This window comes from Apodemus sylvaticus, chromosome 18 (genome assembly GCF_947179515.1).
Source record: "Apodemus sylvaticus chromosome 18, mApoSyl1.1, whole genome shotgun sequence".
NCBI classification, from domain to species: Eukaryota; Metazoa; Chordata; class Mammalia; order Rodentia; family Muridae; genus Apodemus; species Apodemus sylvaticus.
The window spans coordinates 18,713,599-18,728,804 of NC_067489.1; the positions used below are offsets into that span (position 1 = coordinate 18,713,599).

Sequence of the window (15,206 nt, forward strand, 5' to 3'; positions counted from 1 at the left end):
ACTGTGCAACCATGTGCTGTGGACTCTTTATCATGGGCTAGATATTATCTGACTCATGAGATCATCAATCTGGACATTCAAAATACCCATCACCAGTGGAAGGGATTCACTTTTGGTTAACCCTGAAATGAACCTGAGGGTACAAGCTAGTCAGTGTCAAAGGAGTTGCAATTTTCCAGGAATCTCCCAAGATTCAGGGTAGTGTGGTCAGAGTCAGGCTAGACTGTTTCTCAAATTTCAGATGGAGAAAATATCTGTAATTCAAATCACTTTGTCTGAAATCTGAAAGTGGAGCGCTAGTTAATGTTTTCCTATCACTTGGTCCTGGTGGCGAATTTTTTATTTTACCATTATTGACTTTCATTTATGTATATAATTAATAGGTTTGGAAGAGGATACTGTTGTAGATTCAGGAGTTAAGAGTCTCAGAATAATCTCAGAGTAATCTCTCTGTAAGTGTTTACTGAAAAATATGGTGACCCATTCTCATGTGCCTGGGTGTAGCTAGGCTCATGGTGATGTAGACCTGAAATGCAAAGAAGATTGTAGGATAAGGTCAGGGAGAAGGAGTTTCCTCTGAGAATGACCTGATACTCTGTCACTATGGAGCAAAAATTGTTGTGCCAACATGTGACTAAAGTGATACAGTGATAGTCATGTGTATTGTAATTGCAATGGGCTCTAACACATGCTGGTAGAAGGAGAGGAATATCATCATGAGACTCAGAGGAGTTCAGATATTACTCCTGTGCCCCAGCTACAGCTAATTTTTGGGGGCCTGGTGGCCTATTTAGGATGTAGATGTGTAATTGAAAGTAAGATGCCATGAAGAAGCTTGTACGAAACTGTCACAGAATGGGGGTTAAACTTTTAGGTGACTCTTGTGATTGGAATGATGAATGTCCCTTATAGGCTCCAGTATTTGAAGGCTTGGTTTTCAGTTGGTGATGCAGCTTGGGGGAGGTTTCAGAGGTGTGGCCTTGCTGAAGGAACTGCATCCCTGGCCATGAGCTCTGGGAGATTTATAGCTTCCCACCACTTCCAGTTTGCTCTCTCTGTCTTGTGTTTGTGTAAAAGATGTTATATCTTAGAATTCTGCTCCCGACACCATATCTGTTGCTTGTGGTCAGACTTTCCTGCTGTGATAAAACTTTTATTTGTGGAACTGTCAACTAAAATAAACTCTGTCTTCTCTGAAAGTCGCCTTGGTCATGGTGTTTTATCATAGCTATAGAAAAGTAATGTAGTGATGCAGCTGTTTGGGGGTCACCCATTCTCTTCTAAGAAATATCTCAGTTATGCACTTCCAGTATGAAGACAAATTAACTTACTGGTTCAGCAATTATGAGTTGTGTTGAGTTATTTCTTAAGACTGTCACTGGTACACTATGCAAATTAAATCAACATTTGTTCTCGTCTCCTCAGGAAAAGTGGCACAAAAGATGACTGGCTGTGATTCAAAGCTATGCTGTGCATATGTCGCTGAGAGAAAAAGAAATGTTGATCCAGAAAAGTGGACATTAGCATGAGAATGAAACTTCACCCAGATGCTTTATGAAGTCATACTGGGGGTCAAACTTTTGAGGTTAATCAGCTTATGGTTTTGAGCCCAGCTACCACAGACTTTAGACGTCAGACTTCGGGAAATGGAGCTGGAAATGACATAGAAGTGCCCTCTCTGAGCAACAGTTCTCATAGTATTAGAAGGTGCAATATACTCTTCCAAGGAGGAAGAACAATCAGAGTCTTACCCAGCTGTAAATCCTATAAACCACGGCAATGAATGGATCAGAAAGACATCATTAATAGTGCAATAGCATCACTTTTAGGACTAACCAGTGATTGTCTAATTGGACTTCAGGCTGCTCAATAAGGAAGAATTTATTCCTGGTACTGAGAACCTAGCTAACTACCTGTAGCTGGAAAGATCATAGATCTAAGAGGAAAACCATCTACTGCTATTTTTCTAAACTGATATTATTTATAACTATGTTCTAAATATTTATCTATATACCCATGCTTTAGTGTAGCTCTCATCTTTTATCAAAAAAAAAAGCTTTACTTTGCAACAGTCTGAGGCTATTCTGGATAATTCACAACTGTTCAAAATTCAGAGAATAAGTAACCATGGAGTGCCCAACTATATCTAATATATGCAACCAATGTAACTCCTATTCCTAAGGCAGAAGGAAAAAAATCATAGAAGGGATGGTAAGGTTGTAAGAGTAAGAGAAAGTGTAACCTAAGCATGCTGGGTAAGCTATACACATAAAATCTCAATAATATGGATACCTGAACAAAAGCAACATGGTGACAACACCAGCTGGCATCCCAATGTAGACAGGGGAAATTCCACATGGCTCCTCCTCTTGGTGAAGAACTATAGAGGCTTCTGAGAGAGAGGAAACAGATTTCCTCAGGGGATGGGTCCCTCAATTTTTTAAAAAAAAAAATCTCAAGTAATCATCTAGGACACATGTATTTTTGAGCACATCCAACGGACTACATAAGGTTATGTATACATGTGTGTATATATGTAACAATTGTCAGGAGCCATTTGCCATTTCTCTGAAAGAGAGAGAGAGGGAGAGGGAGAGAGAGAGAGAGAGAGAGAGAGAGAGAGAGAGAGAGAGGTCTGCTAGGCAGAGTCAAGGTGGGTCAGTCTGTTGGCAAATTTCTCTGCCTACTGAGCCGTGGAATGATAAGAGGAGATTTGCTTGGGGCTCAAGATGAGGGACTAAAGATTCTATTGCCCTTGGAGGAAGGGGAAGGGATTGATTGTCGTTAGTCCTCAAAGGACTCTTCACCTTGGTGATGACAGAGCCAGTGCTAAAACAATAATAATCGAGAGGCCCTGAAATGAAAGGGGAAGAGGGAGACATTGAAGGAATTGGAAGGGAAAGCAGAGATAGGAAGGATGCTGATGAAGGTGTTTATGTAAGAAGCTCTCAAAAATTCAATTATTTTCAAAAGTGAAGAGGTAATAACCCTGGCTCCGAAGACGGACCATGTCACAAAGCCGACTGTGGGTTCCACAGAAGTAAAGTTCTCTGCTAGAACCAAGGAAACTGCATCTATCTCCGATGTTACATGAATCCTCTGTGTGACTTGTATGTGCATTTCCTGGTAAGAGCACATGATGCCAAAGAAACACTATTAATCCTTTGGAACAGAGAGGCTTTGTGGGCTCTCCTGTTATTCTAAGCCAATAATTACCATCTCTCATTTCTTCACATCTCTGAAATGGAACTGCCAGACTTACATTGTCCTCAAAGTGTCATTTAAATGAAGTTTTCCCTTATTGAAACCATTTTTACACAGCATTCACCAGATATCTGTGATCTAACACCCATCCACTCTCCTTCGGGGGCAACACAAGATTTTTTTTCTTCTGATCACAGGAATCAATCTCAGTGTGGGCAGGCATGACCTGGACTGGCAGGTTGTTCTTCAGTAACGGGTTCCTTAGGGGACATATGGGGGATGAGACAAAGAAGACAGGAAAGTTGAGGTCAGCCACTTGATAGGCAGAATTAAAAGACTTCATCATAGCAAATGCAAAAGTTAATAGAGTACTGAGACAGACTACTGAACAGGAGTAAACCTAAGGCAAGTAAACATCACTCAGCCATTACTGTAGAGAATACACAATGAATGCACAATATAAAACACCAAAAACCACATAAATAATAAACAAATAATATTAATTGTTATCAAATGATTAAGTACAAAGTGGCAATATACAAAAAAGTGTTAGTTGTCCAATTCAGGGTAGCAAGCCAGCCCTAAGACCACATACATGTAAACAACAAAACCAGACTCAGCAGGTTGTCTTTATATTTATTTGTGCATAAACATATCCACATATCCACATGTGTGTAAAACACAATCAAAGGAAAGGAATCATCACCTTGGGAGTGGAGGTGCATGGGGAAGGATCAAAGTAGCTGGGAGGAACTGGAGGAAGGAAATGGAGGTCAGAAGTGATCTCTTAAGCACTGGACACCAAACAGGCAGCACACACCAGCTGATATGAGTCCCCTAGCACACATAGAGTAGAGGATTGCCAAGTCTGTGTTCATTCAGAGATGATGCACCTAACCCTCAAGAGACTGGAGGCCCCAGGGAGTTTAGAGGTCAGGTGGGGTGGGAGTGGGGGACATACATGTGGAGACAGGGGGAGGGGGGAGATATGGGAGGAAGTATGATAGAACAGTCAGAGGGTAGAGAGGAGGTGGTGGGGGTGGGGAATAAAATATGGAGTGTATAAAATAATTAATAAAAAATTTAAAAAGCCATTTAAAAAAAAAGTAATAAAGTCTTTCAAAACACAGTGCAAAAAATGTTAACTGTCCTTGGCCAGTAAGGAATATAAATTGAATCTGCATTGAGCTTCTATATTACCAAATCAAATGGCTATAATCAAGAAAACAAGTGCTGAAGAGGAGCAGGAGAAATGCAGCCCTCACACACTGGTGGTGGTGTAAGTTCACACAATCACTATGGAAACGACTGTGCAAATTACTCAGAGATGTAAACATAGAGCTATGATGTGACACTCCTTTATCACCCTGGCAATGTTCTTGATGGGATATAGGGCATGATGCTACAGAAATACCTGCATATGCATGTTTATTGCAGCACTATTCACAATGGCTACATTATTAGTAAGTCAGCTAGCTGTCCCTCAAAAGATGAATGCAATATGTTACATATTACAATTTGTAACATGTTACAACTATTGTATATATACATACAAAATAAACTTTTTATCCACCCATTAAGAAAAACGAAGGAGTTCAGTTGAGAGCTTATATAACACAGTGCTGAGGCACCAAGCCCAAGCAGAACATTACCCAGGCATGAGGACACATGCCTCTAAATCCAAGCCTTGGGGAGATCAAGGCAGGAGAATTCAAAGTTTAAAGCCATCTTGGCTACATAGTGAATTTGAGGCAATTCTAGGGCATACAAAATTATCTCAGAAACAGAAACAGTAACAGAAAAGATTGACATTACAGCATTTACAAAAAAAAATAGATGTAGATAGCTATTACCATGTTAAGACAAATCAGTCAGACTCAACCCCCCCCACATACTTCATCTCAGTTGTGGAATCAAAAATTATATATATTATACATATAGGGATATGTATAATATATACATATATATCCATATACACATATACACATACACACACACACACACACACACACACACACACACACACACACACATATATATATATATAATATATATATATATAATATATATATATATATATATATATATATATATATATATATATATGTGGGCTCATATAATGTAGCCCATATATGACACATGACATGAAGATAAAATGAACACATTTTGGGAAGAGAAGTGTGTCCAATGGGATGTTGTGAGAACAGTCTTCTATACATTTACAACTAAACTATTAGTGAGACAGATCATTCACTCTTATTCAAAATTGTTGATACAAAATTGTTATTACAATTTGAAGGGCTCTAGAAAAAGTTTTATAAAAGGCCAACTCATTTTCCCAGGATTTTATGTGGAAAAACATGAATTTCAGGACTCAGTAGAATGTGAGCTGTGGAATCTGTACAGCTGTTGTCCAGGGCTAAGGTTAGGAGAAATGGGAATGACTTTTTTACAACTGCCTGTGGGCGTCTGAGATGCCTCCATCCTGGCCTGGTACAGGCAATTCTTTATTTCTGATATCAGATCCCCTGGAGGGATGTATCTCCTGCTTCTCAGGGTCTGAGATTCTGTCCCTGTCAGGGTATGCTGTCCCCAGCAGAATTCACAGCATTTTTTTTTAAAAAGAAATATGTATTAAGTGTAAAATCATCTGCTTTCTTCTGAATAACTTGTGGTTTACACACAAAAGGACCCACATTCGTTTTATGTATGTGTACATGTAAGCACATGCAGGTGTTTGTATATGTGTGTCAAAACACATGTGACATTCACATGATGGCCAGAAGAGATTGTCAGCTGTCATTCCTCAGACCTTATCCTTCTCTTGAGACAGAGACTCTCAGCAGTTTGTCTCTGGCCACATCTGCTAGACTAGACTATCACTGAGCCCCAAGGATCTATTTGCCTCTGCTTTTTTGGGTCACAAGCATGGAGCTATGAATAGCTGGCTAATGCGAGTTCTGGGGCTTAGACTCAGGTCTCTGTCTTTACATGGAGTCACTTGCTTTATGACAGAGGTAACTTTCCAGCCTCAGAAATCCTTTCAACCTTCTGACAGAGATAAGTTGTTTTTAAAAACTTATTTTAGCTTTGCAATTATGAGCTACCAGAATTATATGTAGTTTTAACTTCTTTTTTTGAAATACCAATTATTATTTTAATGGAACAATTTAGTTAAGGAGCATTTTTCTGCGTGCTGACCTCCAGTTGAACCAGCACCATTTGTTGAAAAGGCTATCTTTTTTCCATTGGATGTTTTCCACCCCTTTGTCGAGGATCAAGTGGCCATAGATGTGTGGGTTCATTTCTGGATCTTCAATCCTGTTCCATTGATCCTCCTGCCTGTCACTGTACCAATACCATGCAGTTTTTAACACTATTGCTCTGTAGTATTGCTTGAGGTCAGGGATACTGACACCCCCAGAATTTCTTTTATTGTTGAGAATAGTTTTTGCTATCCTGGGTTTTTTGTTATTCCAGATGAATTTAAGGATTGCTCTTTCTAACTCTGTGAAGAATTGAGTTGGGATTTTAATGGGTATTGCGTTGAATCTGTATACTGCTTTTGGCAAAATGGCCATTTTAACTATATTAATCCTGCCGATCCATGAGCATGGGAGGTTTTTCCATTTTTTGAGGTCTTCTTCCATTTCCTTCTTCAGAGTCTTGAAGTTTTGTCATACAGATCTTTCACCTGTTTGGTAAGAGTCAACCCCAGGTACTTTATACTGTTTGTGGTTATTGTGAAGGGGGTCATTTCCCTAATTTCTTTCTCAGCCTGCTTATCCTTTGAGTATAGGAAGGCCACTGATTTGCTTGAGTTGATTTTATAACCTGCCACTTTGCTGAAGTTGTTTATAAACTGTAGAAGTTCCCTAGTGGAGTTTTTTGGGTCACTTAGGTAGACTATCATATCATCTGCAACTAATGATAGTTTGACTTCTTCCTTTCCAATTTGTATCCTTTGACCTCCTTATGTTGTCTAATTGCCAGAGCTAGTACCACAAGTACAATATTGAAAAGATAAGGAGAAAGGGGGAAGCCCTGTCTAGTCCCTGATTTTAGTGGGATTGCTTCAAGTTTCTCTCCATTTAGTTTGATGCTGGCTACTGGTTTGCTGTATATTGCTTTTACTATGTTTAGGTATGGGCCTTGAATTCCTGTTCTTTCCAAGACTTTAAGCATGAAAGGATGCTGAATTTTGTCAAATTCTTTTTCGGCATCCAATGAAATGACCATGTGTTTTTTTTTTCTTTGAGTTTGTTTATGTAGTGGATTGCATTGATGGATTTCCGTATATTGAACCAACCCTGCATCCCTTGGATAAAGACTACTTGATCGTGGTGGATGATCGGTTTGATATGTTCTTGGATTCAGTTGGCAAGAATTTTATTGAGTATTTTTGCATCGGTGTTCATAAGGGAAATTGTTCTGAAGTTCTCTTTCTTTGTTGGATCTTTGTGTGGTTTTGGTATCAGCGTAACTGTGTCTTCGTAGAAGGAATTGGGTGGTGTTCCTTCTGTTTCTATTTTGTGGAATAGTTTGAAGAGTATTGGTGTTAAGTCTTCTTTGAAGGTCTGATAGAATTCTGCACTGAAATCATCTGGTCCTGTGCTTTTTTTTGGTTGGAAGACTTTCTATGACCCCTTCTATTTCTTTAGGGGTTATGGGACTGTTTAGATGATCAATTTGGTCCTGATTTAATTTTGGTATTTGGTATCTGTCAAAGAAATTGTCCATTTCCTCCAGATTCTCCAAATGTGTTGAGTACAGGCTTTTGTAGGAGGATCTGATGATTTTTTGGATTTCCTCAGTTTCTGTTGTTATATCCCCTTTTCATTTCTAATTTTGTTAATTTGGATACTTTCTCTGTGCCCTTTGTTCAGTCTGGCTAAGGGTTTATCATTCTTGTTGATTTTCTCAAAGAACCAGCTCCTGGATTCGTTGATTCTTTGTATGGTTCTCTTTGTTTCCACTTGATTGATTTCAGCCCTGAGTTTGATGATTTCCTGTCTTCTACTCCTCCTGGGTGAATTGGCTTCTTTTTGATCCAGGGCTTTCAGGTGTGTTGTTAAGCTGCTAGTATATTGGGAATTGATCCATCCTTGTCTCCTTGTACTAAGCTCAACTCCAAATGGATCGAGGACCTCCACATAAAGCCAGACACTCTGAAGCTAATAGAAAAGAAACTGGAGAGACCATTGAGGACATCAGTACAGGGGGAAAGTTCCTGAACAGAAAACCAATAGATTATGCTCTAAGATCAGGGTCTTAGGATTACAAGTGGGTGGAACCTGTGCACCTTGTCAAAATGTCTAAGTGTCAACATGGTGAACCTGAAACAGTAGGTTGAGTTCCACTTGGGTTTGTGGATTGCTGTTGGGTCATAGTAGTGTGAGAAATCCTATGTCTTTGTTGCAAGAACATGAAAGCATAGACATAATTTCTAGGGTAACTTTATTGATGAAAGTAGAAAACCTCATAAGATGGGACAACTGACAGATAGTTTTGAACATTTAAGTAGCTGAAAGGACATACTAAAGGTCATTGATGACAAGAGTGGAGTGGACAAATGACCTTCAGAGGGCTTCTCAGAGGCCCACTTCAGAGTCGAGAGATCATCCTGAGGAGAGGGTAGTTGCAGAAAGAGGAAAGGGATGTGATTCCATGCACTATAGGGGCTCTCATCTGGAAGTACCCTGACAAGATACAGTCATGTCATCTACCTGGTTAATTAGGGAGAGGATTAGCCTGAAAGAATCTGGCAAGTCTGAGCAGGGGAGTGGCATCTTCAGGTGGCAGCTCATTCTCCATCACTGTCCTCAGAGGAGGAGGAGATGCAAAGGTCCTCATAGAGGACATTCACTTTGGCCTGGGATCCTGCTGCTTCTCCTTCCTTGGGGAAGGCAGGGCTCTCCAAAGGAGGTGTTTGCTTCTCAAGGGGAAGTGGTGGGGGGACTGTCAGGAGCCTGGAGCTCCAGCAGTTACTACCCTCTCTGGTAAAGATGATTCTCAGGGCTTGGCCTCCAACATGGCCAGTCGACATCTGGTGGGACTCGATACAGGGTTTGGTTGGGACCAGTGCAGGCCTGCTATATAGCTGTTGGTCAGTGCTGGGCATCTGGGCTGCTAGTTTCTTACTCATTTCAGCTGTGCCTTCTAGTCCAAGTCTGTTAGCAATGGGAGGAGACTGACTCTCCATGGTGTCCTTGGAACCAGGTCTTGCATGGCTCTTCTCTGGTGCATTGGTAGAGTTAATTCTTTGTTTCTTCAGGGGATTCTGCCTAGGCTGAGTAGGGCACTGGGAAGCTTTCTTACCTGGGGCCCAGAAGCTGAGTTTGGGATTCTGTCTATTGTGGTGGATGACAGGATGCTGCTGGCTGGGCTGCATTTTCCTACTGGGATCCTGGGTTTTTGACTCTTTGTGGGACATTTCACCAATTGTATGACTTTTGGGGACAGCCACAGAGTATTGGTGTGAGGTACCCTGTAGCATTTGATCTAGGAGCTCTTCTGGGGATGTGTTTCTTCCATCCTGCCTGAAAACTGACTTGGCACCACCAGGGACAGCCACATTCTGACCTTCCTTCTGTCTGGAATGTGAGATGCAGGAGCTGTCAAAGCTGTGGAGGGCAGGCTTTCCAGGGCACGTCTGCTTCCCAAGAGATATTTGGTCTGGTGGCACAGACATCTTTCTGTTCCCAGGAATGCTTGGCATCTGTGGCTGCTGTAGAAAAGACAGACATATGGAGAGATCAGTGGGGCACTGTCAGCATGGAAGATGGACCAGCTCACCTGGAGGATGGGCAGGTTCCTTCTCACATGCATGTGACAAGAGGAACATGAAGAAAAATATTGATGTATGGATAGTCAGAGAGACAGCTAGGAAGATGTCTATGATCTTTCTTTGGTCATGGAAGAACAGTTACATTAAAGTTACCAAGTAATTTACAGTATAGTTTTGAAAATTCTAACCATCTCTCTTGGGATATGAAGCAGGGCAGGAAGCATTGGCTTGCCTTACATCTGTCTCTCCCAATGGTATTTGAGGCGAACTGTTGTGGGAAAGCTACTCTCTGGTCCCTGTGACCTCACCGCCTCCAAGGCTAGCTCCATGCACTGACTGCCCATCTCCAGATTCCCTTGCTGTGGATTCTTCTTGCATTTCCAGCCATTTGCCCCCTGTGGTCAGTGGTCACAAATCCTAGTAACCCAGTAAAATCAAAACTCTAGAGGCTTGTGATTTATCATTCAGATTTATATCAGCAATTTCTCAACCCACAAAATACTCACACAATAAATTGAAACTCAACTGACATAAACACAAGCTACATACCTAGATGGGGCAGAAACACCCTAATTATTATTTAATCACCTATCTGAGAAACCCCCAGTGCTTATGGCTCCCAGAACTATGTGGTTCTGGCTCCTCTTCCTCTCCTCTAGGTTCCATCTTATCCCTTCATCTCCTCAAACAGGTCACCAGAAAACTCAGAGTGTAGACCCTGTTTGTAATCTGACCTCCGAAGGAAGGAGGACCAGGAGACCTAAATCCATGGGCAAGTGAGGAGGACCCTGCCCATCCTCCAGGCAAGCTGGTCCATAAGGAGACCTGCAGCAGAGGCTCGCTCACTCATCCAAACCCATGTCCATCTGAACTATGAAAATAAACAAATGGATTGTTGCTGCCAGAGAAGATTTGTGAAATCTGGCTTGTACAGATGATGAGTTTAGCCAATAGGCTGTGCAGAAGGAAGGTGCCAAGAGGCAGAACTGAGAAAAAGGGATTTTCAAGAACAGGGTATATACTTTACTTACAGCCAAGTTGAGCTGCTGGTCCCCCCTTTGTGGCTCCCTTGGAAATTTCTGGAAGGGAGCCTTCTTCTGCTGCTCATCATACCTGTGGAACAGACAATGGTGCGGGAACACTTCAGCTTTCATTTCAAATAGTCACTCACTCACTCACACACTCACTCACTCACTCACTCACACACTCACTGGCCAGCAGACTCTTTACCAGCTCTCAGGCCCTTTCCCTTTGGGGACTGAGAGATAAGACATGATATCTCCATAAGCTCAGCTTTACATGGAGCCTTCCCTCCTGCCAGCCCTGTTCCCATCACTTACTTCTGTCTGGTGACTTGATAGAGTTTCTGTAGACCCTGGGCCTGCAAGGATCCTTGTTCTCTTTCTTTTTCCTGGCTCCCAGAGGCTGTGGGACTAGGAGCGCATGGCCTTGCTTCATGGGACTCGTTCTGCTTCTTGCAGTGTGGCCAAAGGCCTCATGGCTTCTGCATTTCACCTGTGAGGAGCAAAGGAGATATCAGTGAGTCTCAAAAAGATCCTGGGACCTCTCCACCATCAATCCCCCCCTCAAGGCCAAAAGGCCCTTTAAGGTTCTCTGTGCAAGGGCAACATTCACTACAGAATGGGTTGAAATTCCACCTGCTTGTTTCCTTGAACCTGGAGGAGGCAAGCATAATTGGGAGATGCATGGGTGAAGATAGAGAGCCCTGTATCTGCCAATAGACCAATCCTGCCAAAGAGCAGGGGAACAGTTCCTTTTTCTGGCCCTCTGATAACTCTGTTATGATCAGGGCCATGGATCAGAGTGATAAATATAAGAGGCTCCCGGACCTTAGTAGACTACCCAGACATTTGCATAACTATCTCCAAGATGGAAGTACCCTGGAGGGGAAATGGGGAAAGGGAATAACATTTGAAATGTAAATAAGGCTATCTTTTTTCCATTGGATGTTTTCAGCCTCTTTGTTGAGGATCAAGTGGCCATAGGTGTGTGGGTTCATTTCTGGATCTTCAATCCTGTACCATTGATCCTCCTGCCTGTCACTGTACCAATACCATGCAGTTTTTAACACTATTGCTCTGTAGTATTGCTTGAGGTCAGGGATACTGATTCCCCCAGATTTTCTTTTGTTGCTGAGAATAGTTTTAGCTATCCTGGGTTTTTTGTTGTTCCAGATGAATTTGATAATTGCTCTTTCTAACTCTGTGAAGAATTATGTTGGGATTTTGATGGGTATTGCGTTGAATCTGTATATTGCTTTTGGCAAAATGGCCATTTTAACTATATTGATTCTACCGATCCACGAGCATGGGAGGTTTTCCCATTTTTTGAGGTCTTCTTCCATTTCCTTCTTCAGAGTCTTGAAGTTCTTGTCATACAGATCTTTCACATGTTTGGTAAGAGTCACCCCAAGATACTTTATACTGTTTGTGGCTATTGTGAAGGGGGTCATTTCCCTAATTTCTTTCTCAGCCTGCTTATCCTTTGAGTATAGGAAGGCCACTGATTTGCTTGAGTTGATTTTATAACCTGCCACTTTGCTGAAGTTGTTTATCAGCTGTAGGAACTCTCTAGTGGAGTTTTTGGGGTCACTTAGGTAGACTATCATGTCGTCTGCAAATAATGATAGTTTGACTTCTTCCTTTCCAATTTGTATCCCTTTGACCTCCTTATGTTGTCTAATTGCCAGAGCTAGTACCTCAAGTACAATATTGAAAAGATAAGGAGAAAGGGGGCAGCCTTGTCTGGTCCCTGATTTCAGTGGGATTGCTTCAAGTTTCTCTCCATTTAGTTTGATGCTGGCTACTGGTTTGCTGTATATTGCTTTTACTATGTTTAGGTAAGGGCCTTGAATTCCTGTTCTCTCCAAGACTTTAAGCATGGACGGATGCTGAATTTTGTCAAATGCTTTTTCAGCATCCAATGAAATGACCATGTGGTTTTGTTCTTTGAGTTTGTTTATGTAGTGGATTGTATTGATGGATTTCCGTATATTGAACCAACCCTGCATTCCCGGGATAAAGCCTACTTGATCATGGTGGATGATCGTTTTGATGTGTTCTTGGATTCGGTTGGCAAGAATTTTATTGAGTATTTTTGCATCGATGTTCATAAGGGAAATTGGTCTGAAGTTCTCTTTCTTTGTTGGATCTTTGTGTGGCTTTGGTATCAGCGTAATTGTGGCTTCGTAGAAGGAATTGGGTAGTGTTCCTTCTGTTTCTATTTTGTGGAATAGTTTGAAGAGTATTGGTGTTAACTCTTCTTTGAAGGTCTGGTAGAATTCTGCACTGAAACCATCTGGTCTTGTGTTTTTTTTGGTTGGAAGACTTTCTATGACTCCTTCTATTTCTTTAGGCTTTATGGGACTGTTTAGATGGTCTAGTTGGTCCATATCCAATAATAATAATAATAATAATAATGATAATGATAATGATAAAACAAAAACCAGAGATCTAATACATCCAGTCCCATTATTCTGGGAAGTCTCTATTTTTTTTTGTTTTTTGTTTTCGTTTTTTTTTTTTTTTTTTTTTTTGGATTTGGTTTTTTCGAGACAGGGTTTCTCTGTTTAGCCCTGGCTGTCCTGGAACTCACTCTGTAGACCAGGATGGCTTTGAACTTAGAAATCTGCCTGCCTCTGCCTCCCAGAGTGCTGGGATTACAGGTGTGTGCCACCACTGCTTGGCAGGAAAGTCTCTATTATCCTTCTAGTACTAGTTACCTTGCCTTTGAACCGCCTCATAGTTTCTGTGCCTGTCCTATTGTTAACTGAAATACATCAACCTAGAACTTGATTTCTATGCACAAAATTCACTAGGAGAAAGGCTCAGTGGTCCTCTGGGATTCAGGGGACTCACCTACCCAGTGCACTGTACCAGCTGGCTACTCAGGACTTTCTATTAGCTTAAGCTCATATCCCACCATTCTTCTCTGGTGGATCCCACACAATACAAAGATTTTAAGGTGTAGCCCTGTCTCACCTAGGCCCAGAGCTGGCTGACACATATAGGCCTCCACTTACCCTAGGGTTCTCCTCTTTCAGTGATGGAAGGGTCTGTTCCCATGAGCCTCTCGGCTTGCCCTGGGCAGTTGAGTTGGAACGGCTGGAAGGCCTTTCTTGGTCTTCATTTGTGACTCCATTTGGTGGACCTGTTGGCTTTGATTTCCTGAAATAGAAGTTAACAAAAGAGTTTAAAGCTATGGGATTAAGTTTCAGGACATGATAGAAATACTGGGCCTGGTGACAGCCATCAGAAATGCACCAGTTTCTTTGTTTCTACCTCCCAAGAATATTCCATCAGAAACTTAGGGACTTAAAGTTGTAACATTCAGGGAATGTTTCCCTTCAAGAATCCACCACTGCTGCCAAACTCTGAAGGAGAAAGTACTATTTAAGTGAAATGCCTTTACCCTCACATGAGAAATTCTTCACCATTTCAGATTCACTTCAGAACACTCCTGTTTCTAACCACTCACCTCAAGCAGAGTTTGATAAATATTTCCACTTGAGAGCCTGCCTCTCTCTGTGATGTGTTTAGTGGCTTCCTGGAGCTGTGGAGTCTGGATCTGTGTACCAGGAATCTCTTTCAGGAGCCTGGCTGGAACAGGACTGAAAAGATGGTGCTGCATTGGCTTCTTATAAGGTCATGATCATGTGATCCAACCTCATCAAAGTAGAGGTTTAAATCCACATCTCATAGCTCCTCCCCACCCATCTGACTCCAGGAGGATGGCCACGCCCACCACCCAACCTGACCTCTAAACTCCCTGGAAACTCCAGTCTCTTGAGTCTTAGGCACATCTTTTCTGACTGAATCCAGACCATGCTGTCCTCTGCTGTATATGTGTTGGGGGCCTCATATCAGCTGGTGTATCCTGCCTCTTTGGTGATCCAGTGTTTGATAGATCTCAGGGGTCCAGATTAATTGAGACCACTGGTCTTCCTACAGGGTCACCCTCCTCCTCAGCTTCTTTCTACCTTTCCCTGATTCAACCACAGGGGTCAGCACCTTCTTTCCATTGGTTGGGTGCAAATATCTACATCTTATTCTTTCAGCTGCTTGTTGGGTCTTAAGGAGTATGGTCTCATTAGTTCCCTTTTTGTGAGTGCTCCAGAAAGGCAAAACAAAATAAATAAAACAACAACAACAATAACAACAACAAACCAAAAACAAAAAAAACAAAAAACAAAACA

General features: G+C 41.7%; 1 pseudogene; it reads right to left on the bottom strand.

Moving 5' to 3' along the window:
* Positions 1-9,007: 9,007 nt before the first annotated feature.
* LOC127668898 (putative protein FAM90A10) lies at positions 9,008-14,152 on the bottom strand (annotated as a pseudogene).
* Positions 14,153-15,206: the final 1,054 nt, after the last annotated feature.